Consider the following 7,020-nt stretch of genomic DNA (forward strand, 5'->3'; position numbering starts at 1 on the left):
ATTTTGTCCAAACTCAATATCAAGAATATAAAATGATGTGATCTGGAAGGGACAAATAATTGGAACCGACAACATAAATAATATGTGCTCTTTTAATTAATGAAATAGAATTGTATCTAGCTGTACAAAGCCTAAGTGCAGATAAATTTTATAATTTTATATCGTCAAGTCTAAGTAACTTTAAACATTTAAAACTTTAGGTGTTTAAAGGTATTTAAAATATTTTTTCTTTACCCAATTAAATTCTCTCACTTCCCCTTTTATATGTAATATACATATCTATATACATTAAGAAGTATTGTGCTAACAATGTTAAACATCTTAAAATTAATGGGGCTATTTAGTTGTTTCTCACACATGTATTCGAATGTCAGTATTTCATTACTCTTAGCCTCATAGGTGACACTGTCTTCTAAGAAAATACTTCGGGGTGTTTTATTACAAGTTAATTTCTGTTGAGTATTTGAAATGGTTTTTCTGTGTAAGTAAAGGTTTGACTTACTTTCTATAAAAATAGAGTGTATTATTTGAATACAAGATATTGGTTGTTTTCCAAAAAATCAATGTCAACTAGTTAGTTCATATCTGAGCTATAATATAGTATTGTTCCTGTTTTGACTGCTGTTTTGACTTAAACAGAATCATTCCCCATTTTATTGCCAGTAAATGTTGAATTTGGAGATAGAATTACATACATTGGATTAAATGCAGTACACAAATAAATACAGTATGCTGCTGTTTAAGGACTGCTGGTGCAATCTGCTGCCAATTCTTGAAACATTAAATTCTACTACTCCTCTACTAAATAATAATATAGGCTTGAGGTGCACTGGAGAACAGGAGCTGGTACAGCTATTGAAATCAACAGACTCAGGCATCCAGTCACCAATTTGGGCTGGAAACTTGCCAAGGTTGATTTTATATTTTTAAACTACTGTTAAAGCTGGCAGAATTAAATGTACACACACTCTCTCTCTCTCTACAAATAGGGACAAAAATGAATATGAGTTAGGGGTGTTGGGGACTTTGAGATTCCAGTTTCTTCTCATATAATCCATCCTTAAACTCTTTTTGGACAATTTTCTTGTCCTTGCCATTAAGATACTTAGTTACATGCAGTGGAACTACCTTGATATGTTTTATGTAAGTTTTTTTTTTTCTAGCTAAGGCCAGTATATTTGTTCAGGTCTATATGATAGTTTCCAAGTTGGTACAACTCCACGTCAAATTTAGACAATTAAAGATCAACAGAAACTTTATAGAAATAAAATAGTTGCAAAAATATGTCAGTGTTTTTTTTTTTCCTTAATAAGCAAGGTAAAATAGATTTGGAATGTTTATCACCTTGGTGCTTTATGGCATTTGAGTAGAATTTAGCAAGAGCAGAAATTCTTGGCATTTCCATGAGCTTTTATTTCTATTATCTCCAATACTTTCAGATTTCAAAGAACAGTTTTGGTGCTAATTACCAGATTTTGACTTTTACGAAAACCCCACACCACATGTCCTGATTTTATACCCAGTTGCATGTGGAATCTGAAATGTGGTTTTATCAAAATAAACTCACACTTTAGTGTGTGGAATTTCACTTGTAAAGTAGAGATCATAATTTCAAAAACAAACACAATTTGCACTTGGTTTTGCTTGAAAAAATAAAACGCTTGGCTGTGATCAGATGAAAAATGTTTTACTCAAGTACTGGCTTTTCTCTGAAAAGCACCCGTGGTTGGAGCCAAGTGGTCGTGAGCAGCATCATCTTCTATGCAAGCACCTTGGCATCTTCTTATTTAATTGGTATATTTTAGAATTTTTTTCTTAAAATTATTTCATTCTTTTTTAGAAGTCCAAACGTTTATTCTAACATTTCCTACTTATTTGGGTCAAGAGCAGCACTTGTAAGGACCAATTATGGGAAGAAAAAAAAATTCTTAAATTACTAATTGAGTCAAAGGAATTGAATACACTGTTTTCCAATGCAGAAATATCCAGTTATATCCCCGAGGGGCAACTGATATCACAGAAGACAGAATTTGAATTCTAGCCCTGCCACCCAGTTTCTCTTTTACCTTGAGCAAGTTATATAATCTCTCAAATTCCAAGCTTCCTCGTCTTGTAAATGGCAATAACTAACAGAATAATTTTGAAGATGGGATGAGAAATGAGACATGGAGAGACCCTAGTTACGTGCTTAGAACATAGCAGATACTCAGAGAAGCTGCTGGTGCTTGGGATGGCATTTCAAGTCCACAGCAGAAAAATAAAAATAAAATAGAATCAGAACACTTGAGTTACTTAGATTTTAAAGTTTTTTTAATTTAAAAATTATTTAATTTTTTAAAGATACAGTTCTCACTATGTTTCTCAGGCGTGTTTCAAACTCTTGGTGATCCCCCCACCTCAGCCTCCAGAGTAGCTGGGATTACAGGTGTGAGTCACTTCACCAGGGAGATTTTAAAATTTTTATATGTAAAATTGAAAAAACAGTTTGTGCCATTATTACCTATCATCAACTCTATCAATAGTTTTTGTTTGTGTCAAGTATTAAAGCTATTCCAAAAGAATTAGCCCTCATGATCCAACAGGCTCATAACACAGTAAGAGAAGAATGCAAGAAAGGGCCATGCATTTTATCATTTACAAGACATCCCTGGATGCCTGTGAGGAGAGTAGAGAGAGGAGAAAAATGTAGAGTGCGGTCTTGTTGTCAGCACTGTTGGGTGGAGAGCCACCTCTAGTACTTATCGCTGTAAATCTTTCAGTAGGTCAATTAACCTCCCAAAGATGAATAGTAGCATTTATCTTGATGAGCTATTTTGAGAATCAAATGAGAAAATCCATACAAAGTCTTAGCAAGGTCCCTGGCACATGATAAACATACCAGAGATGGTTTAGCCCTCAACATGATTATTAGTCTGTCTTTCCTTTAGGGGGTTCTTTCTTAGAAGCATCTATCTACCTTTCTGGGAAGAACACAAAATGGAATAGAATATACAATTTTGCTTTTAAAGTTCCTCTTTCTATCCAAGATCTTTATCATTTTACATTAGCATTGTTCTGAACAGCCCATGGCTATATAAAGAGCTACCTTTAATTTTGAGAGGAATTATTGGGTCTCAATTCATTGAATTATTTGAACGTAATAACAAACTCCCAGTTTCTTTATTTCTTCATCTTGGACATCATGTAGCAAAGTGTACACAAGTAGCCTTAGGTCTTTGGACATCATCATGAACAACCTTTTTAGGAGTCCGTTGTTAAACTCTTTATGAGATTCATCAAAGTGAGTAACACTGCTAGTCCTCCAAGAGTCTCTTACCCCATGAATGATTTATAATAAAGAGAGCTACTTTATTAAAAGGTTCTTGTGCTTCAGAGTCTCTTGTGAGCTCAAAGAGCTAAGAGTTTCCATTATTATATTAGAAGAAATACTTGTTAATTCAAGAGAAATTTAAAAAGCCATGGGAAGTTTATCAATTTGTTGTGTACTCCCATCTTTTAAAAATATTCCCTTCCCTTTGTTTCTTTAATCATTTTCATCTGTTCATTTAATTAATACTTCCTCCATGTTACAATGTTCTTGACCTTGCTAGAGAATAAGACTGGCAGAACACCTGCCCTTGAAGAGTTGCTAATGGTTCTCAAAGGGAGCTGCACATCAGCATCAGTGGCGATTTGTTTTAAGAGAACCAACACGTAACCGTTGTATCAGAATCTTTAAGGTATGGGTGAAGACCCAGAGGCAGAAGGAGCCTACTACTTTGATGGATCTAAAAAGAAAGCCATTTGCATTGGACTATAGTGATCAAGAGGTAGAGGGTAGGAGATGGCTGTATTAGAGACGCAGAGCCTGACCTCAGGCCAACCTCCCCAATTTCAGAAACTGTTACTTAACTAACACTGGATTTAACAAAGCATTTATTCAGATTATCAAGTGCAATCCTTTTCAATGTTATAGTGAGTGGGATATTAAAAAGATTTTTGAAGAACTCATGCTTCATTTCAAATACATGTTGCAATTTGAAATCTGCTAAATGTGGTCTTAACATCAATTTTTCAAAAGAGGGAAAAGGAGCCCTCAAATGTCTATAGAAAAATTTTCTTAATCACTTGAACTACAGATGCCCATTCTTTTATGTACCTTCCCTTGCAACATTTTCCTAGTAGAATATTTCATACATTCAAATGTCATCAATTACTAACTCTAGGTTATGAACATACATGTCCCTTTTACTTGGCTCTTTATATAAAATTTTCCAAATCCATTGGATCATTTATTATTCAGCTTCAATGTCTTCACCTAGTTACTACAAAGGTGGGATGAAGGAGTAGAGTAACCTGACAGTAGTCTAAGTGTGGGATTTTGGGAATTAATATCATTTTGGTATGGACATTTCTTGAGCCTTATTTAAAATTATATCTGGGTCTTTAAGATCTCAGTTTATCCATCTTATTATTTGTCTTTTTATTGTCTAGTAGTCACAAATATCTTCAGTGTTTCTCTATTGTCACTTTAAGTAGTTTAGTGATAAAGTAGAAGATATTTGTTTTCAAAATTTCATAGTTTTCATTTCCTTCCAAACTTAGTTATAAACTAGCTAAAAATAAAATCAAAAGGGAATAAATATGTAACCCTTCTTTTAATCCAATATCATTTAGACCATCTTACTATTTGGAGATGTGTTTTTTATTCTCAATAATTTTTTACAGTAGTCAACAACTTAACATTTTTTGAGCACCTGTATTTAGAAAATAATTACTTTTATTATGATAAATCTCCTCCACTCATACTATTATTCCTTTTCACGTGAGTTGGAATATTATTAATATTTTAAATTAATGTGATATTTAATAAATGACTTAGAAAAAGATTTTGATCAGAAAAACTGTTCATGACAATTCCATTCTCGCAGACCAAATGTATAATTTATAAATCTTCATTACACAAAATATTTAGGATGATCAAGGCCCATTAATTCATGTAAAAATATTTAGCTTTCTGGAATAAATCTCTGAAACATCCAAAAAAAAAATCTGGGTAAATTTATGAGTTGTGATGCTTTTAATCTGCAGTCATAATGTGGATCTGGCTTCATTTGATTGCATAATTAGAAGAAAAGAAGGACACATGAAAAGTTATCTAATGGCCTATTAGAACATTGCTTTGTTTGATTCATTAATATGCAATGAAGTGTATATTGTAAGAAACTACTGAAACATAATTCCTTGGCTAAAATTCAAGAATGTTTATATAATTGGAGAGTTATTTTTCCAGGAGAGTAAAGTTTAATTGTAATCAGATGTTCATCTGGAAGCACAAGGATAGTAATAATATTGTTGGAAATGATATTTAAATGTTTGCCTTATATTCATCCTCATGTAGAACCATACTCATGTTCAGAATGTATAGATGAACAAATCTTGCTTTTTCGTGTCTTTTTAATCAAATTTCTTCCTGGGGTCTGAGTGCCAGCTCTAGAAGCTGGAATGAAGTTCCATAGAGACGTCCAAGAAATCACGGTAGTACCTGCTTACTGTTTCTGAACCTCAGTGTAAGGGCTGCTGAGTCATACAACTCCATTGAACTGTATTTGAATGATGCTCCCAGTTGTGCAATATAGCAGCATAACTTTAAAGAGCACTTGGCTTTTGTGGCACACTCAAATCTCTGATTTTTCACACTGCCGAAAAGACTTTTTTTTCCAAGTTTCAGTTATTTATTAATCAGTGTAATTTCCAGTAGATTACTTCAACATGATTTCATGCATTTAGAGGAGAAATGTTTCCCGGTTAAGTGGAAAATTGTGCGGATGGCTTTTGGAAGACCTTCATTTTAAAGCAGCTTTATAGTGAAACACTTCGTTTAGAAATCTAGACCATCTTTCTTCATTTGCTGTAATCCACATTCACTGATTAGAACTTGTATCAATCACTGGGACCCAGTTTCTTCCACAGCTCTGGGTTATTCTTTCTGTCCCAACTAACATCTCCATCGAACAATGCTGGACTCAAGAGATACAGTGCTGCTCCAGTACATCCAGCTCCAATAAATACAGAGGTAGATCAAACTCATATGTTTCTTGGCCTGACTGATGATCTGGTGGAACATGTTTGTGATAGAGGCCTCTAATTGGAAAGGAGAGAACCAGCCTAGCCACCAGGCCCTGGGCTAAGTAGTATCTGCACTCAAAAAGACTGGTTTTAATGTATTTTTAAATGTTATAGTATAGTTAATGGGCTATCAGGTAAATCTATGAACCATATTTCCTCTACTTAACTGGAGGAAGTGTAAAGAAAGAGATATACCTGATTATAGAGAGACTGCTAGATTTTAGAAAACAAAATGGAAAGAAAGTTAATTGAACAGAATGTTCATGTTGGAAACTGAAGGAAGAATGAATTAAGGTTTATCAGTTCGACCTTCTTAAATCTCTTGATTTGGTCTGTATCCTTCCATACCTCCTCGCTGCCACACCACCTTTATTTTTTCTTATGTTTATTATTTCTGTAATTGTTCTCACAGCCTCCGGTCTTGATCCAATCTTACTTACTGCACTCTGCTTCCAGACTGATTTTTCAGGATAAAAATCCAAATATATTAGTGGTGCCTTCAGGTTCCTTTATGACCCAACTCTGCTTACCTTTCCAGCTTAAATTGCTCTAGGCATTCTAGGATTCAAAGCATCCTTACTTGGACTTTCCCTAGCACTGATGCTCTTCCTTCCCCTGAGTCCTTTGAAAACTCCTTACCATTAGTTAATAGGACTAGAATCTTAGGACTTGGCTTTGATATAATCTCCTCCAAGAAGTGTTCCCTGGTAGCTCCCATACTGTTGTTAAAAGTTCTGTATAAACCTGAATGGAGCTCTTACTAAAAGGTATTTAAACCATCTGTTCACTGGCATGTCTCACCTCACTACATTTAATCTCTTGAAGACTGAGGCTGCATTTTTTAATCTTATATTACCAGGACCTTACACAGTGCTTGAAATCTATTAATTGCTTAAAACTCATTTGTAGAAT

General features: G+C 34.1%; 1 pseudogene; it reads right to left on the reverse strand.

The window, feature by feature from the left end:
- Positions 1 to 5,868: 5,868 nt before the first annotated feature.
- Positions 5,869 to 6,106, reverse strand: LOC109027938 (cytochrome c oxidase subunit NDUFA4-like; annotated as a pseudogene).
- Between the last annotated feature and the right edge of the window lie 914 nt (positions 6,107 to 7,020).

Source organism: Gorilla gorilla, chromosome 7 (genome assembly GCF_029281585.2).
Source record: "Gorilla gorilla gorilla isolate KB3781 chromosome 7, NHGRI_mGorGor1-v2.1_pri, whole genome shotgun sequence".
Classification (NCBI taxonomy): Eukaryota; Metazoa; Chordata; class Mammalia; order Primates; family Hominidae; genus Gorilla; species Gorilla gorilla.